This window comes from Trichechus manatus, unplaced genomic scaffold (assembly GCF_000243295.1).
Source record: "Trichechus manatus latirostris isolate Lorelei unplaced genomic scaffold, TriManLat1.0 scaffold00144, whole genome shotgun sequence".
NCBI classification, from domain to species: Eukaryota; Metazoa; Chordata; class Mammalia; order Sirenia; family Trichechidae; genus Trichechus; species Trichechus manatus.
In genome coordinates this window covers 3,455,989-3,483,014 of record NW_004444080.1, presented here as the reverse complement: position 1 = coordinate 3,483,014, position 27,026 = coordinate 3,455,989, and the positions used below count along the sequence as shown (strand labels likewise).

The following is a 27,026-nucleotide window of genomic DNA, read 5'->3' as shown; positions in this document are numbered from 1 at the left end:
TTTTATTTTTTTTTTATTTTACTTCAGGCGAAGGCCTACAGAACAAATAGTTTCTCATGAGACAGCAGTACACATATTGCTCCATGACGTTGGTCAACAACCCCACAACATGTCAACCCTCTCCCTTCTCAACCTTTTTGTTCTTTTTGGTGAAAATATACATACTTTTGTATGTTTTATCAAACTATTGCTGATTACTAAACTACATTGCCCCTCCCCCCAAAAAAAATTATAGAGTGCCATTGTGTTCTCAAAGTAATTGTCAATTAGGTTAAAAACTAGGAGTTTTCTCAAAGTTTATTTGCCGTACAGATTACTCAAGGATTTAGATAATAAATTTAGTATTCACAATGCAAATTTTGTCTTGTGAAACTGAAATTTGAAACCCAATAATAAGGTACCACAAAGGCCAGTCTGGGGACTAATAAGTAATAATTTAAGTGATGACACTTGAGTATGCAGAAATTCTAAACGGTTGATTTTTTTTATGCTAATATTACACTGTTGTTAATATTATAGGACTGATATATTTCATAATTATATTTCAAACAAATTTATTTACCCTGAAGTAGTTTTCTATATTATTAAACTTTATTTTTATAGTAAGCATATGTATAATCACACATGGATATACAAGAGGTGGCAAAATAGCAGAGCTCATAAAAGTGAATAGATTTTTTTTTTAAGTATAGAATTGTCATATATATCAAATGTTGGAAACCTAAATCCTAGATGTGCTTCCCCTGTGTTAATTTATCTATAAACAAAACAGTTTTCTAACAACAGTGCCAATGCCTTTTTATAGAAGACCATGCAATGTTTATGTTTATGATTTTTTTCTGGGATTGAAGCTTAGAGATCTTATATGACATTTTACAAAGTGCTTAAGTATCGCCATCTTATGGCAAGATAAATTACTTGACAATCAATTTTATTTTTATATTCAAAGAAATGCCCAAATTTCTATGTTCATAGGATGAACTTACTTTCAGCATACACTTACTTTTTTCTCTCACTTAACATACCAGAAAATTGGCAAGATCAGTATTTTTCTTCTAGTAAAGGAATGCAATTCACCACTAATTAGTTATTTGTATTTTTATATAGACAGGTTGTCAATTTTCCACTCAGGAAAATTACTAGAATTACATTTTCTTAATTAAAGTCTAATTAACAAGTTTCCAGGTCTAGTTTGAAAAAACTAGTGGGTATATCACTTTGCCTATGTTAAGAGATGTCAATTAATTTCATTTGTAATAGAGTCTGAATTATAGGCAATATGCCAAAATGTCATTCAATAAGTAAATTAAAAAAATAAACTGAAAGCTTGTAGAAATTCAATTATTGCTCAGTTTCATAGAGAAAGTCTATTTCTGTGTAGGAAATTCCTGAAGGTGGCTGCTAGATGGCATCTCTGTGCTTTTAAACTGAAGGCATCGAGTTCAGTAATGACCTTGATAGTACAAAGAGTAGACTTCTTTTTCATTTCCAGTAAGATTTTTAGCAGGCCATTATTTGAGTATTCTAACAAAATAGTAATCCCTATGAATCGGAACCATGAATTTCTCTGCTCTGCAATGCTGACCTATGAAGAAAGGAGGATATGAATATGGCTGTGCAGGTTTCAATCAAAACATTTACACTGGAGTCTGATACGTGGGGAACAGTTAAAAAGAGGTGAAATGGGCATATCCACACATCACAGTCACTGCTGAACTTTAAAGCTATCATACTTGTACAATAAATGTATCGCAAAATGTCTTATCAGGGAAAATGCTTAGGTTGAGGAATCATTCACTATCTTCTTACCTAGAAATATGTTAAGGAACTTATCACCACGGTACTTGCTCACATTACAGACATAAAAATAACAATGATTCAGCAATAATCTCCAACACCAAACTGCTCTTTTTGTCTAAAACCACCTGGTCAATTAGAACTCTTGCCCTAAATAAGGCAGCTGCCTTAAACCAATATAAACATGATGAGAACTCTGAACATTTCAATAATTATATTGTTAAATGTTTCATAATGCAATATACCATGTACAAATGCCCTCATGTTTTATTACTGTTAGAAAACACTCAAAGGCACAAAAGGCTTGTGTAAAGTAGATTTATGTACAGTGAATCTAGTTAAAGTTCTTATTTTTAGAATTCCAAAAGAAATTAAGAGGAAACCAGTAACAAGACTCAACAGAGATTACTGACAATTTGCCTAAAATCCACCTTAAAAACCTGTCTTCTGCTATTTGTGTTGTATTCTCTAGACATCCTTTACATGACAGGATCAATTTCAGTTTTGCAAAAGCCTGTAAGGATATACCCATGAACTCTGATATGGTAAAAAGTGAAAGATTCAAGGAATCCCATTCATGTTTTGAAAGAGCATGTGGATTCCTACTCCCATTGTATCTTATCCTCCTTCACCCCATTAAAATTTTGTTTTGCAGAAAGTAAATATTCTTTCTGTTGGCAACTTGAAAGAATTAAAATGGTGCTGTTTTTTCTTCATTTTTCTTTTAAACTTCTTATTCTCTGTAACACTGAAATTATTTCTTTTAAAAGTTGCTGTAATGATGATTGATGCTCTGTTGGGAGAAAAAGCAGCACAAAATTGAAAAGCAGAACAGGCAGGAGTCACGGGCCCTACTTTGCCACTGACAGTATGTACATACATATATGACTTTGGGGAAGCTATTTAATCTCTCCTGACCTCAGTGCCTTCATCTGTAAAATGACGGGTCTGGATGATCTTAAAACTTCATTTTTAAATGCTAGAATGCTTCTGTTTAATAATATCTGATCATTCCTCAAAAATTGGGAAATGCTTTTATAGGGTGACGTAGATTGAAAGATCTTAAACTCTTCGGGACCTGGGGATGAGCCTGCCTAGGTAATATCATGAATTTATCATCTTCTATGTTTACCATTCTGAGCCTTCTCTTCAATTCCCTACTTCCTGCTGCACCACCTTCTCCTCCTCTCCTGTCTGTTCACACATGGTTCATACATTCAGGCTTCTATACATTCACCATCAAAATTTGCTCCCCTGAAAAGATCAGTTATTAATGTAGTAAGACCGAAAGCCATTGCATTGGCTACTCTAGCTGTAAGTCTTTTATTTAATGAAAAGTTCTATAGTGAAAAGTTATTTGCCATATCAAAGGAATTGCCTTGTCCTTGCCATATATACTGAAGAGATGTTGGAACTATTTAGGAGGGCTATCTTAAAAAATGGGGTACTTGGGTGGTGCAAATGATTAAGAGCATGACTACTAGCCTAAATGTTGGTGGTCTGAACACACCCAGAGGCACCTGGGAAGACAGACCTGGAGATCTGCTTCCGAAAGGTCACAGGCTTGAAAACCCTATGGAGCAGCTGTACTCTGCACATATGGGGTCTCCATGAGTTGGAATTGACTGGTTGGCAACTAACAACAACAATTAAAAAAACAAAAATTTAAAAGGGTACCGCATATTCTGTAGCTGACTTTTCCTATTCAGAAGTCAGGTACATCCTTAAGGATTTTAGATTGGCAATTATTATAAAAACCTCTATTTTTGTACTGAGAGAATGTGTGAAGGAAAAACATGGGATTGAGTAAAGCTGCAACTTAAGAAAATAAGATTTGATATCTTATTTACTTACGTACTGACTAACATTTTACTTTTAAAAAAGTTAGTTAGCAGTTGTGAAATTAAGAAAGAGGATACAAAACCAGACAGTTGTCATGGTAGGTTAGGTAAGGCCACAGTGTGCTATTATCTGTGCATTTGCATGAATGTATATGTGTGCATGTATGTGAACAAGATTATTTTCCCACGCCATTAAAGTATGCAGGTTAACACTGAAAGCTGTTTAAACACTAACTGCCTGGAACCTAAGTTCAATTCTAAAGTATGGTTCTGAAATGGTGGTCTATTTTTTTTTTCTTAATAATAGAACATTTAATTATATCATTTTCCTAATAACACACCAAAGTCATTTAATGACGATTATATTGGCCATTTCCACTGACTGGCAGGAGGTTCTTCCACTAAAGCCTCCCAGGGTTTCCACTATATCATTTTTCTTGCCAGACTTAGTTCATTTTCAGCCTGAAAAATTACTCCTTCAATTTAGTCAGTCTGAAGTTGGTCTTTTAATTTTTTAACATCTGGTTCCACATTAACCTTACTCAGCTTCTTATTTGTAATTTCTTCTGTATACTTTCTATATCCTGCATTTTTGGGCATTTGCTGAAGAACATCAAGGATCTTCATGTACAGTATTTTTAGTCTCTCTGTGGACTCTTACATCCAGCCAGTCTCACCAGGCCAGTGGTCTTCAGCAGCCCTGCTGTGACAGTGCCAAAGAGCTGATGGCACAAAGCTCTCTCTATCTCTCTTTTTAACTTGCCAGATTTTCTTTTAATAAGAGTTATAAAAGACAAAAACATCTTCTTTTGCACTTTCTTTTTTAAACAAATGATTTGCTTTTAATTACAAATACTGTGTAAGATGATGCCTTCTTTTGCAAAATCAATTAATTCAAGAACAAATTTTAAACATATGATTTACCCAAGAGATTTGAAAAAGCAAAAAAAAAAAAAAACTAAGTTTTTCAATATTTTAAAAAAAAATCAGAGTTTATTCCCTAACCTTTCAAAAAACAAGTTTGAAGGTATGACTCAAATGGAAAAAAGAGAGAGACTGAGACCATTTTATAGCTGTTTTAAATAGCTTTTGATAATTCTTCCAATGTTACCTTTCTTTTCTGGAATTATTATCTTCACACAATAGTTGAACTTAAAATATCTCTAATGAACTGATTAATGGGAGGAAAGAAAAAATCAAACTACTCCATCTAGAACTGATGATTTATCTACTCAGTTTATGCCACTTATCAGTTGAAGATCTTGAAGGGTTTTCTTTTTTAAAAAAAAAAAAAAAAAATGAAGCTCACATCATCATGACAATATTTAAAATCAGTTTTTAAAATTGTATCCCCAAGCTAATGACAGTGTAAAAAGGGAACCAGACTTGAAATCACAAGAATTGGTTTTAAGTCCTTATTAAGCAACTTTTTAATAAATCACTTAAGCTCTCTCAAGCTCAGTTTCCATAACTATGGAATAGGTATAATAGCAGTGGAACTCATGCAGTTATTGACAACATTACATAATATACGTGAAACTGCATTTTAAGTCATAAAATTCTATGTAAAGATAGCATTTACATCAAGCAACCTATACCCAAATCTAAAGTCCATTGTGTACCATGTAGTAGGGACTGATAATGATAAAAGAAGCCTTTCTTTCTCCTTCAGTCATACTGTTTCCCCTTCTCAGCTTTTGGAAAAGTGAAAGTTGTCAGCATGGGTTCTCAAAACCATCCCATAATTTGGATCAAAACTCCAATTTCAACTTGTCGCCTTAAAAATTTACGTAATACCTGCAATCAAAAAGACACCTTTTACAAGTTTCTTAGGAAAAGAATACAAGATATGATAAGTGGTTCCATAGGATCAGAGCAAACCACATCAAAAAAGAACTTTCCAATTAATCCTGGGGAGGGGATTACAGAGGGGATGGATATAATTAAAGAATTCATAACAAAATAAAATTGCTTCTTTGACCAGGCTGCAAATTATGGATTCCTTGTGTTTTTGCAAAGTATGTGAGTGATAAAATAGTTTAAATTCTTTCCACTATTCAAGAATAATATCAAAGAAGGAAGGTGAGGCAAGGGCTTTCCTTAGATTACTCAATCTAAAAATGTTCAGGGCAGAGGGTCATGGAAAAATGACCACTATTAGGAATATTATTTCACCACTCTTTTGCCTTGGATTGCTCTCTCAGTCACTCATCTTGATTTTCCTGCTCTTTTCAATAGAAACTTCTACAAGTCCTTTACAAAGCCTTGGCCCCCAGTTAGCCACTGTAGTAACATTTCTGCTGAATTTACTCATCTAAAAGCAAGTCCACCTGAGTAATACATGAGTTGATTCTCTCAATTCAACCCATACAGCTAATACAATGGATTAAACAATATATGATAACAATATAGTACTTAGAACAGATCCTCCTCATAAGTAACTAGTATTTAAGAAATATATTTCAAAAACACCTGCACAGCATATCATAATGAAACTTAATTTATTTGTGGTACTTGCTACAAGAGGTAGTAAACTGTTTTCGGGGGCAGGGTGGAATCCAAGATACAGGAACTCTATAAGACCATCTCTACCCATAGTGCTAGGTAGTCTTAAGAACACTACTAATTACTCAAAAACATGTTGAAATAATAAAAAATAGGGTTTTCTAAGAACATTTGTCTTTTCTTTTTACTTTAAAAACAAGGTATTGCAAAGTACACATCAGAGCTACGCCTACTCTATCTTATACCAAGTCTTCGGAAGAATAAAAATAAGCTCAGAGAGAAAATCACAGATGCTGTTGCGTGCATGTTTTTGCCTTTACCTGGAAAGCTCTTACCCTCTTCCCCATATGTCCAAATCTTACCTATATTTTAAGATGCAACTCAAACGTCATTTCTTCCATACAGCCTTCCCTGGCACTCCTCACAACCAAGGAGGAAGTAATCCCAATAAACTAAGAACTTCTATAAAGAAGGAACCAGGTTATTTATCTTGAAAAATGTTGCAAGATAATGTCTTTTTAAATTATTGATTAATTCCCCCCCTCCCACTCCACCTCACCCCCCAACCTTAGTGATATTTTGAGTTGTAACTCTCTGGGATGCTACAACCTTATAATAAATACTTTTATGAATTACTTTCTGTATTTTATGATACTTGGTAGCAAAATATATTCTCTTATTCCTTAGTAAATGCACACTGTCCAATTTATTTGCATGGTACTGTACTTCTAAATATTTTGTAACATGAACTTATTGTTTTGACTGTCTTTATTTTATGTAATGTTTTAGCCTTATTTGATAAATCAGTATATTACCTCTACTTCTCCATCTCGTTTTGGGGACTTTTTTTTTTTAAGGGTCTGAAATAGTCTGTTGAAATTATTCTCTTATATATATTTCATAATAGAACTATTGAAAGAAAAGCAATATTGGCTCCATATATGTATTACATTAATAAATGAGCACACTACCACTATACAAAATAGTTTACAATGATTACAAGCAAATAGATATAGTGCCATTAGAGTTCTCTGAACTGTAACTTCCAAATATGATCAGAAATTCAAAATTTTCATAATTACTTTTGTAGGTTAAAATGCTCTGAAAAGAAATGTCAGTAATAAAGTTGTTCAAACAGTACAAATAAGCAACTATCTAGATAACCCCATAGGGAGAGCATAAATTGAATAGACATCTCTTCTTATTTTTCCAACTAAGTTAAGGGTGATTAAGAAGCATTGTCCCATGATGATTTAAATAGCTTTACTAGAGGGGCCAATTCCAGATGGCAAGATTTCTTCAGATTGATAATCAGTATTGGAAATGCTGATTCTCTGGCACCAAAATGTCATCGCTGAAATATTGCCTTACAAAAGGCTACACCACTTCTGGGAATAATCTGTATCTATGGCTGCTTAGGGAATTGTTTATCTGGAATTAGTACCAATGGTGAGTATTTTTATACTTCCGTCTTCTGTGACATTGTGACTATATCTTAGGGCATATCACTGTAGTGCAAAACAAACTAAAATATCTGACCAAGACCCACTAAAGACCTTTTAATATATTTGTTATTTATTTAACGCTACAGACATATTCTATTCTTTACACCGGGTTGAGTGCTAGACAAAGACGGAATATAATTACTCTAGTTATATCTGAAAGTACTCTAGGGATAAGCAGGAGGAAATGTATAGAATTATGAAGCTTATGCCAAGAGGTACACGTTAGAATATAATAACTCAAAACTGGGCAGAAGATATTTGAGAGTGAGGGAACAACTGAATGGAACAAATCAATAATTTACTTATGGTGTCCTTCATTCGTGCCAAACGTCATCATTTTCCTGTTTGTCAAAGGAAGAAAAAAACTCCAAGTCTGAATACGTGTCCTGAACCGAAAAGTGGAATAAGACTTTAAGAAGTGATGAAAGAAGTTTTAAGTGAATTTATACGTTATGATGGCGGTGAGCACATTCAAATATAGTTAAAAGAAAAAAAAGTTGAGGGAAGTATTTGTTTATACATCAAGGAGGATTTGAAGCCATTACAGATTATGTATATGTTTGCCAATATATTTTAAACATTTCAGCTGGAGTTTGAGTCGAAATCGACTTGATGGTGGTGGGTTTTTTTTTTTTTTTTTGTACCCACACACACACACACACACACACACACGCGCACACACACACACACACCCCCCACACACACGCACACACATAATGATTAAACCAAAAAACCAAACCGCTAGCATCAGGTCGATTCCTACTCGCAGCGACTCTGTAGGACAGGATAAAACTGCCCTTTAGGGTTTCCAAGGCTGTAATCTTGATGAAAGCAGACCGCTACACGTTTTCTCCCGCGCAGCCCTGGCGGATTCAAACTGTCAACTTTTCAATTAACACCGAGCGCTTTACCGCTGGGTTACCAGAGCTCCTTACATAACGATTACATTCATAAATTTGACACCTGGTTACTCTTATTTCTAACTTTTAACATTTTCTTTAAAAAAAAAAAAAGTCTCCTTAATTCAACTGATTTTTTAGTGTCTCCTAGTAAGAGGAAATAGAAGAAAACATTCTTAAGCTTCGTTTCCTTTCTTTAATTGCATTGTAAGTTTGCAGAGAGAGGCAATAGAAATTTGATTGTATTTTGTCCATATGTGCATAATCATTTCTCCTGGAAAATGCATTCTTTCCTCTGTTAAGAGACGCAAACTACAAAGAATATTATTTTAACTCATAAAATGAGAACAAAGGAAGAGAGATATCACACCAACAGGAGCAAAGCACACGCTAATTATGAAATTGGAAAGTTCATATTTTTTTAACAGAGTACTAAATTAGGAGATAGAAAAGCTGGAACCTAATTTCAGCTCTGCAATTAACTAGTTTTATGGCATTGGGCAACTCACTGAATTTTTTTTTGTTTCCATTTTTCATATACAAATGTGGATGTTGAACTAAATATTCTTTTTGATGGGTCATTCTAAATTGGGGTACATTAATTCTCAGAAATGTAGTTCGTTACTCTTTTACAGCCCTTCCTTCTGCTCACAGTCTCCCAAATTGCTAAAATAAATGACAAAATCTAGGCTTCATTTACTTTTTGCTGAAAATCATAGTTATGTAATGTTACCAAGAAAATTATAGCCATTTGGTAGCATATGGGTAGTCAAATAGAAGATAAATGAACAATATATAAGCTTATTTTACATGCCAAGCATTACCATGTGTTTGCATCTGTTCTTTATTCTTCCCATTCATTAGCTTTTGAAGATTTAGTGGAAAGATAAATGAGTGAACAATACTGTTCTTCTAATGTCTTTATTTTACGATACTCAAAGTAAAGAGAGTCTTCAAGATGTAAGATAATAGAGGCCATCAACTTCAAATCTGCATGAAAAGCAGGAATCTCCTCCATAACATAACTGATTGATGGTTGCTTAGCTACTGTTTCTAGTGTTTCTATGTTGGGGAGTAGGATGATACTCAAGGGATCAGATTTATTTTAATCAGAAATAATTATTAGAAAGTTTCTTTATAAATTGAGTTATAACTTTCAGTGGTATTTTTCACTAATGGCTTATGATTTTTATGTGGTTAAATATAAGGAGAAAAAGTCTATTGACCAGAATAATGCCCTCCCAAAGATGTCCACATCCTAATCCCAGAACCTGTGAATATGCTGCCATACGTGGCTGAAAGAAATTTGCTGATGTGACTCAATTAAGGATCTTGAGATGCAAAGATGATCTTGGATTATCCAGTGGGTCTAATGTAGTCACAAGAATACTTGCAAGAAGGAGGTAGGAAGCTCAGAGTCAGAAAAAAATGCCGTGTGATAACAGAAGCAGAGATTGGAGGGATGTGCTTTGAAGATGGAGGAAGGGGCCGCAAGCCAAGGAGTGCATACTATCTCTAGAAGCTGGAAAGCCACAAAAACAGATTCTCCCCTTGAGACTTCAGAAAGACTGCAGCCTTGCCAATATTTCGATTTTAGCCTTATAAGACTTGTTTTGGACATCTTCCCTTCAGAGTTATAAGATAATAAGTTTGTGTTTTTTTAAGCTACCAAATTTGTGGAGATTTGTTAGGGCAGCAATAGGAAACTCATACATTGGCCTACATGGTAGACATGAATGTATAAAAACAAAATGTAAGTCAGACAAATAATGCCAGGTTACAAATTTTATTTAAAATATGTTAGTTAAGAAGTAACTTAAGTTTATGTGTTTTTTAAACACTAGTTTACTAGAAAGTAAGTTGCTATTTATTTAGCACTTACTAAATGCTAAGCAGTAGACACAATGTTTCAAGATGCACATAATCCCATAAAGTGATATTGTTTTTCCCATTATATTACTAACAAGTGTGAGACTTAGGGAGAAGTAACATGATTACAACAAGAAAAAGTTATTTATGGCAATTTCCCCTTATTTGTACCATACAGAAATTGTGAACAGAGGTTAATGACAAAGTTGTGTTAAAAGAAAAAAGACAGAAAGGAAGCAAGGAAAAAAAATATATATATATTAAGAAAGTGCAAACAGAATTCTCAGGTGAATCTAAATCACTTGAGAAAATAATCGTCAATCACATATGTTCATTTAATTGATAAAGTAATTTGAAACAATGAGTTGAAAAAGATTTCTATTAGGTAAAAGAGGTGTCTGTTTTCATTGATGCATAAAGTGGAAGGAATAACACCATGTTATAATGCTGACTGGAATAATCTATGAGAGATTAATTTTAAATAGGAAGGCAGAATTCTGCTATGGAAACAGGTAGAAAAACAGAGCATATGGGTACAAATCATGGTGCCAATGTAGATAGGGGAATGGGAGCACATGGAAGCTCTGTTGTAATTGTTTCCATCTTTCTCTGTAAAATAGAAAGCATGGTCATCAGCTGAGAGAGAAGATGAGCTGTTTGTTGAGAAGAAAAAAGAATGGCAACTGGGAGCAAGAAGGACAGCTTTTCCACTGCCAAGCTCAGTGATAGAGGAGTGTGGCAAGGGCAACCGCCTCTGCTTGAAAGTGTTTTAGTGGAAGCTGCGTCCTCAGGGGAGTACCAGATTTCACTAAAAGTAAAATGGTAAAGGAAATTTTCAGGGAAGTGATTAGGTACAAGGGAATGTCACCAAAGATTGATTGTGAGTTTCTCTCATATTGCAGTTTGCATTAAATCGGTAATGAATCTTACCAAGCCGCTGCCATTGAGTTGATTTCTACTCGTAGCAACCCTATAGGACAGCGTAGAACTGCCCCATAGGGTTTCCAGGGAGTAGCTGGTGGATTCAAACTGCTGAACTTTTTGGTTATCAGAGTTCTTAATCACTGTGCCACCAGAGGCCCTCCCCAGGAACTAGTTGTTGTTTTTTTTTCCCACTAACGTTGAAAAGCTGTAGCCAGCCAAATTCTCTCCTGATATGGAAAGCCTACAAAGCCATGAACTAGTTGGAGGATATCCAATGTAGATAGTCACATCACACTCAACAGAAAACTCAACCATTAACTCTTGGAAGTGGATACGAACTAATCAGGAAAGAAGAGCAGGGACTATAGCAGGTGAGACTGTATATTTTAGGCATACTCGGTCAAAACCTTGAAAATTCCTTTGGAAAATTTTTCAGACAACATAAAGAAGTTGTGCTGCTGACTGATACAGAGACTGTTAGCTCCAACATAGCAATTGTTCCAAGTGTAGGAGAATGCATTGTTTCAGTCCCACCAAACACATACAGGAAAATTGATTCACTTTTTTTTCTTCCATAAATCCTCAGATCAAAAATAAAATCTGATTTTAATGTACTATATTAATGGAAATGAATTTGTATTTTGCTATATTTAGCAACTTATTTCTGTTCTAGCATATGCTTAGGGAGACGAACCTCACATATGGCTCTCAATCTATTATACAATGTCTTTCTAATTACCCAACAAGCATACAAGAAGGAAAATGTTGACTTTAGCTTTATGTGACTAAAGCAAGAAAACAAAGCAACAAAACATCTATGTGACATTTTTCTCATATCCCTTGGCTATGGGATGACGTAATAATATAATTTAAAAAGTGTGTAATGTAACATTGATGTTGAACTAAAAATTTGGAAATGGCAAAATTAAAGCATGTGCCTGTGTATGTGTGCATATGTGTGTTTCTGTGTGAAAATACAAGAGCTTAATTTGGTAACTATTAGAGAGTAAAATATCAGCAATCAAAATTAGTTACATTCATTCTAGAAAAAATAAGTGAACAGCATGAATTATCAAATATTTTAAATGCAACCTCATTATTTACAAATCACATAATAATTCAAGTTAATCCTATAAATTTTATTCAAGCTCTTACCTAATACAGATCTTTAGAACTTATGTTTCAAATTACTTTATCAATTAAATGAACATATGTGATTGATAATTATTTTCTCATGTGATTTAGATTTACCTGAAGATTCTGTTTGCACTTTCTTAAATATATATTTATGTATTTATTAATTTTACTTTCCTTGCTTCCTTTCTGTCTTTCTTCTTTTAACACAGCTTTATAATCAACCTTGGTTCACAATTGCTATATGGTACAAATGAGGGGAAATGACTATAAATAACTTTTCTTGTTTTAATCATGTTACTTCTCCCTAAGTCTCTCATTTCTCAGTAATATAATGGAAAAAACAATATCTACCTTATGGGATTATGCACAGCTTGAAACATTGAGTCCACTGCTTAACATTTAGTAAGTGCTAAATGATAACTTATTTTCTAGTAAATTAGTGTTTAAAAAAATAATGCTAGTATTGTATATTCTACTTCTTAACTGATGTACTTTAACTAAAATCTATAACCTGGTGTTGCTTATTCAGTTCATCTTACCCAATTTTACAAGATTCCCAGTATGTTTTGAGAAAAGGACAAAATAAAGACATATTTTCCATCCATAAACTCTCTACCTGCTCCCAGCCCCATCTTCATAAAGCCGTTTTTTGATTATCTTTTGAAACAGTGGTGTTAAAGTGTTTATATTTAGGGGACCAAACAAGAAGTAAGAAATCAACAAAGGCTCTTCAAAACAGAAAAAGCTATCTCTGTGGGGATAAACCAAGGTCATAATTATTAAAAAAAAAAAAAAAAAAAAGATAACAACTGATGATTTGCCATTTGGGTTGACAAATAACCAGTAGAAGGAAGCAAATCTAAAAGTTTTATCTTTAATCACTTGTAGATTGTCTGTAAACTCTTGAACATCAGTTAATGGTATAGAATATACTTTTGCATAAAGCAGAATTGGACTAGTGAATGACCCCTAAGTTCTCTTCCAATTCTGAGATATATTTCAATTCAACAAATCTTTGTTGAGCACATGTTCAGTTCAGGTCTCCCAGATGCTGTGATTTTAATTTGTTCCAATTCTCCAATTCTCTATGCTTTCTTTATACTCACGCTCCATTTTATATTTCTCCAGAATCACAGTAAGTGCTTAAAGAAAAGAGAATACAAACAGATCTAAATTTCAGTTGAAGTGCAATATCTCAAAGATCCCAAAAATTAATTAAAGATGCTCAGAGTAGCATACTATCAGTTACCAGATCATCAGAGAGCTTTTCCCAACTGTTATAGTGAAAATGTTGAAAACGAGGAAAAGGTTGGTTGAAACTCCAAAGTGAATGTTACTGAATTACAAATCATTTTAAAATATTCCATTTTAATAAAGGATGCTAATTCTACCCCACTAGAATTTTTAATACATATTGTTTGTATAACTGCCATTGAGATTTTCAGCGAGTAAAACTCCTAGTTTACTGTTACTCAATTTTATTGGAAGTGTTTTTGACAGCATGGAATGTTGTTTAAACATAACACTATATCAAACCAGATTTTCCACCAGTTAGAGATGTATGCTGCAATAGATTCCCCTACCCCCAATATATTGGCTCCTACTAAAGTATACATCACTATCAGGCCAAGTAAATCTGTGAATGAATGTGTAAAGAATTTTGAGATCCTCAGTAAAGATGGGAAGAATAGGAAAGGTATCTTTCTGGGTTCCAGCATATGGCAAAGCCTTCCTTTTTTTTTTTTTTTTTTAATTTGAGGATAGTATCAAAACCCATTGTCGCTGAGTTGTTGAGTTTGACCAAGACATTCTACTTGCTTGCTGTGTGACATTGAGACATTATTTAACTTCTATAAGCCTTAGTTTATTTATGTATAATTTCAGGATAAAAGGAAACCTATCTCATAGGATTGTTGTGGGAAGTATATGAGATAATATTTTCTGGCACAAAAAGACAGAGAAACCTAAGGACACTGACACCAATTACAGCCTAATAGCTAGTTCGATTAATGATATTAATATTTTTGCTGGTGTGTTGTCTCTATTTAGGTTAGAAGTTATGTAACACCTCTCCATTTATGCTTCCTACGAGGTGGAAAAGGTGTGAGTGCAACTAGAACTGAGCAAGTTTGTCTAATTCTGGGCGTTTGTCCAGTGACCAGATGGTCTCTACAATCCACCTGGATCCATGTAATTCTCCTGCAGATAACAGCAGATCAGAGTTCGTCATGTAGGATTTTAACACAAATGAAGTAATTTGAAATTATCTATATATTAGGTAAATTTATTTTAAAAGGCTAATAAAAAAGCAAAACCAACATAAATCACTGATTGTATATTGCCTGTATTGTGTCCTAGTGTTGTTTTGGAGGACTTTGTGTCGTAATCTGATTTTTTTTTTTTTTTTTTTGTCCTCTCCTTATTCTTTTTCAAAGAATTTAAAATGCCCTGTTGGAATTTAATAATGACGACTGAACTACAACTATGCTTTTGTTACTCTTGTGGTAAATCCTTAGAAGCTTTCTTTTCTTTCCTCTTGTACTTTCTGTCCTACATTTTTCTTCTTTTATGCTCTTTCTATGTATTTTTTGTTTCTTTTCATGTTCTTTTTAACTCTCTTTATATATGTTACACTGCCCTCCATGTTGACTGAATATTCTTCCCTGGAGATAGCACTCTCAGTATAATGAATTACACTTGCTGGTTTCCTCTTACTTTTTGGTATCTCTTTCTGATAATATCTTTCTGTATGGAAATAGCAGTCTCTTAAGAAACAATTGTACTACTTGTTGTGTTTCAAACATTAATAATAGTGGTTTACATTTTTTGTGGCATTGGTCATTTGTAGTGCCAAATGACATTTTGCTGTCTAGAATGGGACTATTTTTATCCTCAAGAAACATTGCTATTTTGGTAGAAAAGATTGGCTGTAAGTCAGAAAGCCACCAGAAATCTGTCCCCTTAGGAAACAAGGCAAACTATTTCAGATATCTTTTGGATTGTTCTACCTACAGAAAAAATAGTATATTTCAAAAACTGAAAACACTTTTTAAAGGTTTTCATTTATTTATTTTAAATGTCCACAATATGTTGTTTGTGTTTACATACAGGCAAAAGCATCAATGCACAGATAATTAACTTAAATTCCTTTTTAAAACTAAAAGCCATTTAGCCTAAAGAGGTCCTGGCAGGATTAGATTAAAGCAATATCTTAAATTAAAAAAACAAACAAATAAAAACAGAAGCAGAATAAGGAACTGACAAGACAGGATAGATCCTTATCACCTGGATAAAATAAACTTTGTGACATCCCTACAGTGGCATAGATAAAGGTATGAAAGGAGAACCACTATTGCAATACCCAAAAACTGAGATGTCTAAACCCTTGAGGACCTCAGTGACTATGAAATTATAGAACTAAGAAGTGATACCAAAATATTTACAGTCTGGTTATGGGTAATAAAAACAAAGAGCTATAAGCAGATTGATTTTAAACAATTTTCTTTGTGTGGAAATACTCAAATTCCTGGAGGATCCATTTATCTACTTATTAAATCATGCATTCATGCACTAATTTATTCCACACACTGTTAATGAATAACATGATAGTAACAGGCAATGAAGTATAAAACATATATCCAGCAGTAGGTGAAAATATCTGAGCAATAATTACTACTTTTGAAAAATATTTTATGAAAACATGTCACGTTCCAGGCACTAAATTATTTGTTAGTGGTATAGAAGTTATGAGAATGAGAAGGGCTGACTATTGGGAGGTCGAGAAAAACATCATATACATGCAACATAATCTGGGTCTTGAAGATGAGCAGAAAGAAATTCAGCAAGTGAACCAAAAGCTTTGTATGGTAGTCGTCTTTTGTAATGGTGGATAGTATAGGCTGTATGATCTCAAAAGCCCTGGGAAAACATGAAAGCAAAGCACATTTATTTTCCACCTGTTCCTCTTATGAAAATCTTTAATAATGTCAAATTTTCTTCAGAATAAAACATTACATGTTAGACCCTTTACACTGTAACCTTAGCTCTCTTTCTAGTCTCCCTTGACATTTTTTGCTGTAACCCTACCAAAGAATGAACTATTCCCAAAACATCTCTACCTTTCTGTGTCTCTATTCCTTTGCTTTATACTGTTTTTTTTTAGACCTATCTTTCTACTCTTTAACCCTCAAAGTCTACTGATCCTTTGTGATGTCACTCAGCTAGTCCTTCCTCCGACAGGAAGAAATAACTCTCTTCCATGGTCCCATAACACTGCATTTTTATTTCCCCTGTAGCATTTAAAGAGCCTAATCTTTTAGAGTCATTTGTGTATGTGTTAGAGTTCCTCATGAACTCAAGACCAGTAATTCAATCTTCTTTATTTTTGCAACTTTCCCCGGGGAACCACACAGAAACCACTCAATAAATGCTAGTTGAAGGAATTAAGACTGATAGATTTGCAAACCAGCTTTATGTGGTACATGTAGTATAAGTTCAATAAACCAAGCAGCTTGCTCTCCAAGAGAGAGGGATCTAAGCTTTTCAGCACTGAGATGGGATTTTAGAAGAGAAGTTTATGAAACAGAATGTAGCCTTTCCAAGAGTAAATAAAGAAAGCCTGGATTTTACAGTGTGGATCTTTAATATAAAGGACACCACCTGGGAGTCAGAGCACTTACATTCTAGCCCTGGGTCCACAACCTAGACTAAGTCAGTTACAGTTGCTGAGTTCTCTGTACCTCAATGTACTCATCAGAAATTTGAAGGGGTTGGACTCAATTATTTCTGAAACGTGTTTTGGACCAGTATCTTAGTCTAATCTCAAAAATTAGCCAACAAAAGATAATAGACATTTCAGCCAGACAAGATAATTCACTGGAAAATAGTATTGATCAAGTAGAAAAAGACCAGTGTTTTTAAAGTCATGATCAATGCATGAATTTTCAGGTTTTTACTACTGACATGAATAAAGCATAGCAGAGCCTACAGCATTATCATAAAGATATTTGGTATTCACAAAGGCACAATTCTCAACATAAACTGAGGTTTTTAATAACATTCTGGATATAACACAGGGCTGTCCTCTAATGGGACAAAAATACTTGATCTGCCCAAGAAGCAGTAGGTGTCACATCGCAATTACTTTCTCCAAGAAAGCTGTAGTAAAATTAAATGTCAGGTACTTGAAACGGATTAAACAATGAACTTAAAAAAAAAATGCAAGTTATGCCACACTGTAATAGATCTGCAAGGACTGAAAAATCTAATTTAAAAAATAATTTACTCAACTATGAACAAGTAAGTTGACTTCAAAAATTTAAAATCAAATTTGGTAAAAAGTAAAAGAAAAATATGTACATAATATATATTCTAAAATTCTTAAATCAAAGCAAAATTAGTTTGTCCATCCATCAGCACATTAACCTTGACGAAAGATCTTCCTTTTTTTGTCTTTAGAATGAATATTCCCCATACTCCTAATTACTTGCTTAAAACTATATAAACAACCAATGAGCTGACCAAATTGATAGTTACTGTCAGCTCTAGTTCCTGAACTGTAGTAACATCTTGTATATTTTCAGGACACAATAAAGGCTGGTCTGATGGGGCCTCAAAAACAATCTTGGTATTGAAAACCACGCTAGAACACTCCAATTAGATAATTTCTTCTTTCAATTGAATAAGCATTTAAATTGATGAAGAGGAAGTTTTGTTTCACTTCAACCAAAAAGTTTTCTGAACTTCATTTTGGCATTTCTGCATCTTTGTAAATCATTAAGAACACAGTCTGGTAGCAAAGGTCTGTCAACAAGTGGGGCTATTCTCTAATTTGCAACAAGGAAATTATTTTATCAAAAAGGAAAAAAAAATGACTATGACTTGGATATGTAGCTCTAGCACTGAGAAGTCTTCATAACCATTTCCTGCACAAATAGTCATTTTACAGTTTGCAAAAAGAGCCGAAAAGAAAAACCTAGGACCATTCTAAAACCTAATGCCAGAGTTATCCTAAATCCCTTCTTCACCCTAATCTCACATTCAGGCAATCACCTATCCCTGTCATCTCTGCACCATTAATATGATTTAAATCTGTCCTTTCCGCTCCAATTTCCTTGTCACTGCTGGATCAGGGCCTCATTGCCTCTCACCAGGACACCTCCCCATGTTATTCTGCCTTTAAAACTCCTATCCGTACTTCAAGTTTCAGTTCTTGGTCTCTATGCTTCCTGGATTTGCTTTACTTCCCTGCCATCCTTCCTAAAATTCTACTATTCAACAAATCCTTGATAAGTCATTATCCTCTAAAAACTGCAATTATCTCCAAGAATGTTTAAGAGCTATTGCTTTTTGTTCACACACTACAGGAATTTATTTGATCACGTAACATTCTTCCTATCACACTGAAGTCATTGAGAGATTGGACCAGTTTGATACAAGAGGAGGAATAGCTAATCTGGGAAATGTGAGAACTTAGTAGTGGGGTAGGAGTTAGTTTTACCTTCGCCTTTTCCATACAGGCGGTCTTAACACAGCAGGACTACATGGAATATTGGTGGGACATACGTGGAGGTGGGAGTTTTGAAGATTTAAGAGAGTTTTAAAGCCAATTGTTTTTTCCAGACAATAAGAGAGGATGTCCTCTTTCATCCCATTAAGTTTCTTTTACTGAAAGACACCTTGCTCCCAAGATACAAAATTGATGTTAGTTCAATGCATTAACCATGTTACTGTTTAAGTAAGATTCTGTGGATTAGTAGGAAAACCTCAGCTCCCTTTGAAACATTTCTATGAGAGTTATGTTTTCTGAGTTCCAAACAACAAACTTGGAAATCTCTAAAAACATAGTTCTTTATAATGTGGCATTTTCCTATGTACGAGTAAAGTCATGTGAAAGGGATGTCATAAGACCATTTAAGCTGGTGCCAAATGTATAATGTAGATAGAGGAGCTATGAAGTCATAGGAATAGGAAATTTTTAAAATACATGAAATTGCACAAAGTTATATATCAGCCTTTCCAGTATGAAGCTCACTGTGTTGAGGCAGGATAGCGGGTCACTTGTTTTGTTGCCTTTGCTGCCTTGTTGAAATCAAGGCATCGCAGAACTACTGTCAAGTGAACAAAATAAACTAATTGGCTGGTTGAAAGCTGAAATTTGAAACATGCAAAAGAAGAGACTAAGAGCCCTCTTGATATGCTCGATCAAAAAGCAACAAGCAACTAATCTCTAATGAAAAAGATCTACAGTGTAAGGGAAGAGGAAGATTGCAGATACTGGAAGCTAAAAGGAAGTGTGTTGTGAAGGATGACCACTATACAACACGCAACCAACCTCCTATAAAGGAAAAACGTTAGGCTTAGATTGGTTGGGTTTTTCAGGACATATTAGGATGGAGAAGTACAGTCTAAGAATGAAGAGGAAAGTCTGTTCCTCCATTAGTATAACTGCTATAACACCATTCCCAAGATACCTTCTTTCTCTGCTGAGAAGTTCTCTCATTTCCAGGAACAGATAGTGTGCGTTTCTCCTGTCCTCTTGTCATTTCCTCTTTTCCATTGGATAGCATGCAAATGAGAAGACAGAACCATGGATCCAAAGAGGGAAGCTGTAGGTAGTGGCTAACAGAACCTTCTATTGACAGTCCTTGACAACTGTCCTTTTGGCTGTTACATAAGAGAAAAGAAACTTCTATCTTATTTAAGCCACTATTTTTTTTGTGTTTTGGTTTGTTTAGTTTTTTTCTTTTGTCTTTTTGGTACAGAAACTTAGACTGTTCTCTAACACAGGAATGAGGGGCCAAATCATGTTCAGCTACAGAGGTCATGATATTTGAGTATTTGTGTGAGTGAAATGAGAAACTGTTGTTGTTTGATGCCATTGAGTTGATTCCAACTCATAGTGACCCTATGTACAACAGAACGAAACACTGCCTAGTCCTGCACCATCCTCACAATTGTTGCTGTGCTTCAGCCCACTGTTGCATTCACTGTGTCAATCCATCTCGTTAAGGGTATTGCTCTCTTTTGGTGACTCTCTACTAAGCATGATGTCTTTCTCCAGGGATTGGTCCCTCCTGACAATATGTCCAAGTATGTGAGACAAAATCTTGCCATCCTAGCTTCTAAGGGGCACTCTGGCTGTACTTCTTCCAAGACAGATTTGCTCGTTCTTCTGGCAATCCTGGTATATTCAATATTCTTCGCCAACACCATAATTCAAAGGCATCAGTTCTTCTTTGGTCTTCCTTATTGATTGTCCAGCTCCCAGAAACTGTTAAAGGCTTTTAAATAGGGAAGAAATTTAAGAAGTAGATACCAGTAGATAGTTGGACTAGAACCCAGAGATATAAAAAAGAAATGAAAATTAATGAGTGATTTGAATGTACATGGCCATTGAAATCTTGGATATGTACATATTAGATCCTAAAATAGGTAGTAGAGAGGAAGAAAAGGTGAAGGTCAGTGCACAGGCTCAAGGAGCACGAATATGAACGGCAATCGATAAACATTAATAAGCAAAAATGACAGAGAAGGAATAGCCAGAGAGGTAGAGAAATAAAATGTTAATGAAATAACCAGATTTGCCCTAATTTCCCGAGTAAACTTTCAAAATATTTCTTCTTTGGGTGCTTACATTTTGCTTATTTTCATATGCGAATTTCATCCAATTATCAAAAATAAGAAATACATTAAATTTAAACTAAGTTAACAATGAAAGAGAAGATGTATTTGAAGTATACATGGAGCCCTCAAAGCTCAGAAGTTCAACTTTCAAAGTTAAGCTCTCATATCAGTGCATTCACTGGAAACGTGAGAACACCAAGCCAAAACCTCAGAATGCTTTGCTAAGTGTAAAATAGAATGTCATGGCTGACTCTCTGTTTCCTTGCTCTAATTGGTTTGCTGCCATCTTTTGTCTTTTCTCTATGAAGATCCACACACCACAGAAAAACATTTTTCCCACAAGCTAAACCTCTTACCTTGTAGTAAATGGATACCTATCTATCAGTCTTGGAAGGAAAGAGAAAATTCAAACAAGGACACTTTAATGAAGGGATTATTTACAAAAGTATGAGCAGATTAAGGGAAAGAACAAGGGAACTAACAGAGGAAGAGAACTAATACTACCCCAAGCCTAAAGAGAGAAGGGCAGTTAGCAGTTACGTGAACTGAAGAGACTCACAGCTATGGAAGTGGTTCACCCAAGATAAACTAGGAATTTTGGTAAAAGCAGAAAGTCCAGGGAGTAAATATACTGACTTCCCTTTCTTCCTGCCTTCTGATATCCTACCATTGGCCAAACTCAACCAGAAGCCAAAGACTGCACCCCAACCCCTCAACACACTGTAAGAGGAGAAGGGTTAAGATTAGATTAGGGGCCGATTGAAAATACATACCTTTAAGCAGAAATTATATGGAAATGTTGGTTATACTGAAGTGGGCACTATTAATAGCTGTGTTGTGTTATTTGAACTCGTGATAAAGTAGAGTAAATTGAAGCCATGAATAATATCTCAGGTTTTCCCCAGAATGAGACATTTATATTCTTGGTTTGATATCCAGTGACTACACTCTGCATAAAGACATAGGACATCTGGGCTTGGACATGTCTGCCAGATGGTGTGGGATGCTCAAAGATCTGGATAGCTAATTTTACACAATAACGATTTCTAATGGGAGTTTTATACTGAAACTTCTGACATGCTTTTTACCAGCACTTGTACTGCCAAGTCTGGCTATAATAAATGTGCATGATTTAATAGCTAATTCTCCAGAAATACCACTTTTTTTTCTTTGCCTTCCTTCAAAATCTTTGCCCTGTTCAGCAGCCTACATTTGAATTCTATGACCTTTACCTTTTTTTGATCCTTTTCTGCCCCACAGGGATAGCTCTTATTAGCCTGGGCATATATATATATATATATTTACATACATATATATATATATTTATACATATATATATATATATACATATATATATATACATAAAACTACTGTGCATTCAGTGGGGGAATTTAAAAGATACTTTTTGCCACAAATAACAAAGGCACTGTTTCCTGAGCACAGAGGAAATGCCAATTACTGCTTCTGTATTTTTCTGAAGTCCTTTAGTGGCCTTTGGACAACTGCTGCTCTCCTGCTAAAACAGTTGTTCTCTGTTCAATTTTCTCAGCTTTTCAACCTCATCACAATTTAAACAGGTTTTGGTCTTCCCACTTGAAGTCAGACTATACATTTGAGTCTCTTGTATGATTAATCTGCAGTCCCAGAAATGCTTCTTTATACTTTACCCCAGACGACAGGATACACCCCTCATATAATGGCAACCGTCCCTCAAAAGGTGTGAAAGGGGATACAGCAAAATGCTAGACCCCTTATCAGTTTTCCCTTTCATCGTACCCAGTTTCGGTTTTCCTTTCTTGACTTCCACCAACTTGTTTAAAATAAAAATACATTTCTCCAGTATTCTGGCATGTTGGTGTTCTGTATTGGATTTTATTTTCTTTCATGCAAAATTAAATCGTTGCTTGTGGAAAGTATCAGATTTCAAAGAGTGGAGAGCAAAATTTCTAGGTTCTTCCCTTCATGATAAGGAGCTCTGGTAGAGCCGTGGTTAAGTGCTCAGCCTGCGCTGGAATCCACCAGCTGCTCCACAGGAGAAAGATGTGGCAGTCTGCTCTGGTAAAGATTACAGCCTTGGAAACTCTGTGGACAATTCTACGCCATCCTACAGGGTCGCCTTTCTCATTTTACCATATACTCCAGGAATACTTGAGATTTCCCAACAAGCTCTATCTCACACGCCCATATTTTGACATTTGCTGTTCTCTTGGCCTAGGTACTTTGGATCAGAATAAAGAGGAGTTTAATATCCAGTCAAAATTTCATACATGTTTATGGCATTGAATTTATGCACTTTATAATCATGGATCTCAACAAGCTTTGCATTCTCTATAGCTCTAACCACTCCCCTGTTTCCTTGTAGACACTGACCAGCGCCTCCCTCCAATAAAAAAAGTTATGCTTTCTCAACCAGTGAGAAGGGACTAATAGTAAACTTTTTATTTAAGTGCAGCAAATACTTCTACACTACTGTATAAAGACTAGTAACCATTGCCATTGAGTTGATTCTGACTCATGATGATCCTTTTATAGAAGGCAGAAACTGTGTTTCAAAAAAATTTTTTTTTGATGATCTTGGAGAATAAAATGAAAAAAAAATTGGACAGGAGTGTTAACAGACAAAATTGAGACTGTTGTAGATGTTAGAAAAGAAGTTAAAGAGAGGGGAAAGAAAGATAGATGACCTCCTGGGATCTCCCCAGAACTTCCCACACTCCTCAACGTACACATTGCTATGTAATTTTCTTTCTTTCGATAAACATAGTATCAGTATCTCTAAAGTCTCACCTCTTATGTAAAGTTTTATACCCAGTTTCCAGGATCACTTTATAACTTGTGTCTCTTAGTGACGAAAATATATCTGTTACTTTACCTTGCAGCCTGTTATGAGAATTTGCTTTTTACTAACACATGGTCTCTCGTCACTATCTGCAGTAAATCTCTATCTCTTCTATTGTGAAACATTACAAGATTATAAATCATAACAACAATATTAATGACTTTTTATTACATTGTCCTTTAGTAGTCTGTCAGGGATTAGTGTCATTTTGATAGGATTTCTGTAGGTGTTTTCTTCTCTCTTCAATTCCATTTTATTTACTAGACTGAGATTTTAAAAGGGTTTCTTTTTCAATAAAAATGTTGGCTAATAGTAAGAACAAAGATTTCTTACAGCTTTGTTCCTTTTGATTAACCAAGAAGACTTGACACATGGTATACAATAGGTTCTAGCAATCGAGCATAAAATGCAAAATTTAATAGATTATTAAATGCAATATTTGTCTTTGTTACTGTAACTTAAAAGACTTGGATAATTTTGTTTACTGAACTTAAATTCCTCCATTTACAAATTAGATGTAAAATTGCATCTAATTAAAAATTAGTTTCTCTTTTAGCTTCTTTATAAGGAATGTACTATTACCTGCTTGAGGAGTTTATAAAAGTTATTAGCCTTGTAAAAATATACTTCAGAGAATTTGCATTACTCCCGCCACCCTTCTTTGCTGGTACTATTGATGAGCCTTCCTAAGGTAAATTTCCATACCCAAAAATATATCTCTTGAGCCGCTGAAAATTCTACAAATATTGTCCAAATAAATCTTGGCATAGTATCCTAATAATAAGAATCAGAAATTCCTTCCTTTTCAATTTATTCTCAAACTTGACTCATTTAAACATATTATGCCTTCTCCAAATACTCAACATGTTAGAAATATTATGAACATGTGTGGTTTTTATAAGTAGATGAAAGAATGGGCCATGTTAGGCATCAATGATCGCCACATACCGATAAAGTTTGGAAAAAGACTGGTTAACATCAGTACTGTGGTGGGGTTTCCTCAGATGGACTATCAAGCCTTTAGTGTTCTAGTCAACTGTAATTATTTCCAACCATATAGGGTAAAGATTAGATACCCTGACTGAAGATATCAAATAGGTTAAGAATATGTCGATCAAAAAGGAGAGTTGGGCAGTTATATATACATATAAAAGGAGAATCACTGAGACAATTTGGCAATGCCCATCCAAGGACTACCCAAGATAAAGAGTGCTCTATCAAGCCAGCACAGGAAGTCTGTTCTCCTACAGTACATCTTCTGTAACTCCAAGTAGCTCATACAAGTCTGATAAATATAAGAGTAATGTTAATATAACAGAAATGCTGTGTTGGTTTATAGGTGATTACTCTAGGCAAATGGAACTGAAAACATGGGAGTAAAATGATAATGAGCCCCTGTACCCATATCACCCTCCCCAGTAAGAAGGACCCCAGCCTTGCTCTGAGTTCATGGCAGGTTGCACTTACTCCTGTGTCCATCTAAACAGCAGCCACAATGGCTCTGACTTCTGCTTCCATCTGTATTACCCCAGGGCTCACAAGTCAACCTTTTCACTCAGTTGTTTTTGACATTTTAATATCTCATGGAACAGCTTCCAGGTATTGTGAGCTACCATCCTGAGTTGTCCAAGTAAACATTCAAAGGTACCAGTTATTGGCTTTGTGAATTCTCTGGGTATACAACTCCTGTAGGTTTTGGATGGTTTGTCCCAACCCCATTCTCCCCATAAACTCTGCTACTTTTAGTGCATGATTTTGTAGAATACCGAGTTTTTCCAGAATGTAAGTATCGTGTTATAACAGAAACACACGTACTTGTTAACCTCTGTAGAGAGACTTAAGGATATCAGACACTGGTGTCATTTGCCTTACATGACTAAGTTTTTTGACCTTAATTCCATTTGCTTAAAACAACTTCTGATAATTACTGGTCAGTCTAATGCATATATCCAATCCATTCGTCATCTTTCTCATGGGAAAACTACAAATTTGCATTTTTATTATATATGACAATCTCTTGTGAGTTTGGTTAACATATATCAGCAATCCAAACCTTAGTCAAGTCTTAGCATTAACAAGATTGAGTTTCTAAATTTATAAGACAAAAGACAATATTCTGAACTCAAAGAAATTAACAGAGATTAATGCCATGTTGTGAGGTCTTGAATCAGCAGCCATTTAGCCTCACCCAAGATTGATCCACTTTTCCATCTTGCTGTTCATAGTTTTTAAATGTCTATTCTTTTATTACAATATGATAAAGACAGATCTTGCTTCAAACTCCAACTCTGGATAAATCAGTTAATCTCTCTAGGCCTAAGTTTCTGCATTGATGATGCACAGAAAAGATGATAACATAGGGTTACTGCGACTATTTCATAAGCATAGGTTAGTGCTTGGCGCGTAGAAGTGCTTGAGGAATTATAGCCATCATTATTGTTATTATCTGTGATGAGCAATGCACCCCAGTGGTGCCAGCCCTTTCCCGCCATTATGCTTCCAAATTTGACAGAATTTTAAAAAATAAACAGAAAAAAAAAGGGGAGGGAGGAAAGAATGTATTGGGATTTTAGAAGTATGTGATTTGGGGAGGGTTGCCTATCTAGTTCATCTAGTTCATTTCTAACATCTGGCATATGGTTAACAGTAAATAGACTTTTTTTTTTTTTTTGGAGTGTTTCTGAAGAGGAAAGCAGTATATATTTTACACATGCATGCATTGTAGCTTCAGACAGATTCAGTTTTTAGGGGGTTCAGTGCACCTCCTGGGACCATCTTACTGGCAGGAAAGTTAAACTATCTTATCTAAAAATGTATTCTAAAGTTAATTAAAAGACTACGCATGTTCTAGTCAAGGAAAAAAAAAAGTCACTTTTTTTTTTTTTGCTCAAGAATCCATTCTGGTGCTCACATATTTTAGTTATAACCTTTTTTTCTATGTTTTCTTCAAATGTCGTCTGCATTGCCTGCTTGGAGACAGCAAAGGAGATCACATTCTAAAACTGCAATGATAATAAGCCCATGTGTCCTGAAGGAAACCGAAAATGTATCTAATCTTCATGCTATGCTGGCCCCAAAATCTACA

At 34.8% G+C, this 27,026-nt stretch overlaps 1 pseudogene; it reads right to left on the bottom strand.

Moving 5' to 3' along the window:
• Positions 1-3,880: 3,880 nt before the first annotated feature.
• On the bottom strand, positions 3,881-26,433 carry LOC101349987 (NADH dehydrogenase [ubiquinone] 1 alpha subcomplex subunit 5 pseudogene; annotated as a pseudogene).
• Between the last annotated feature and the right edge of the window lie 593 nt (positions 26,434-27,026).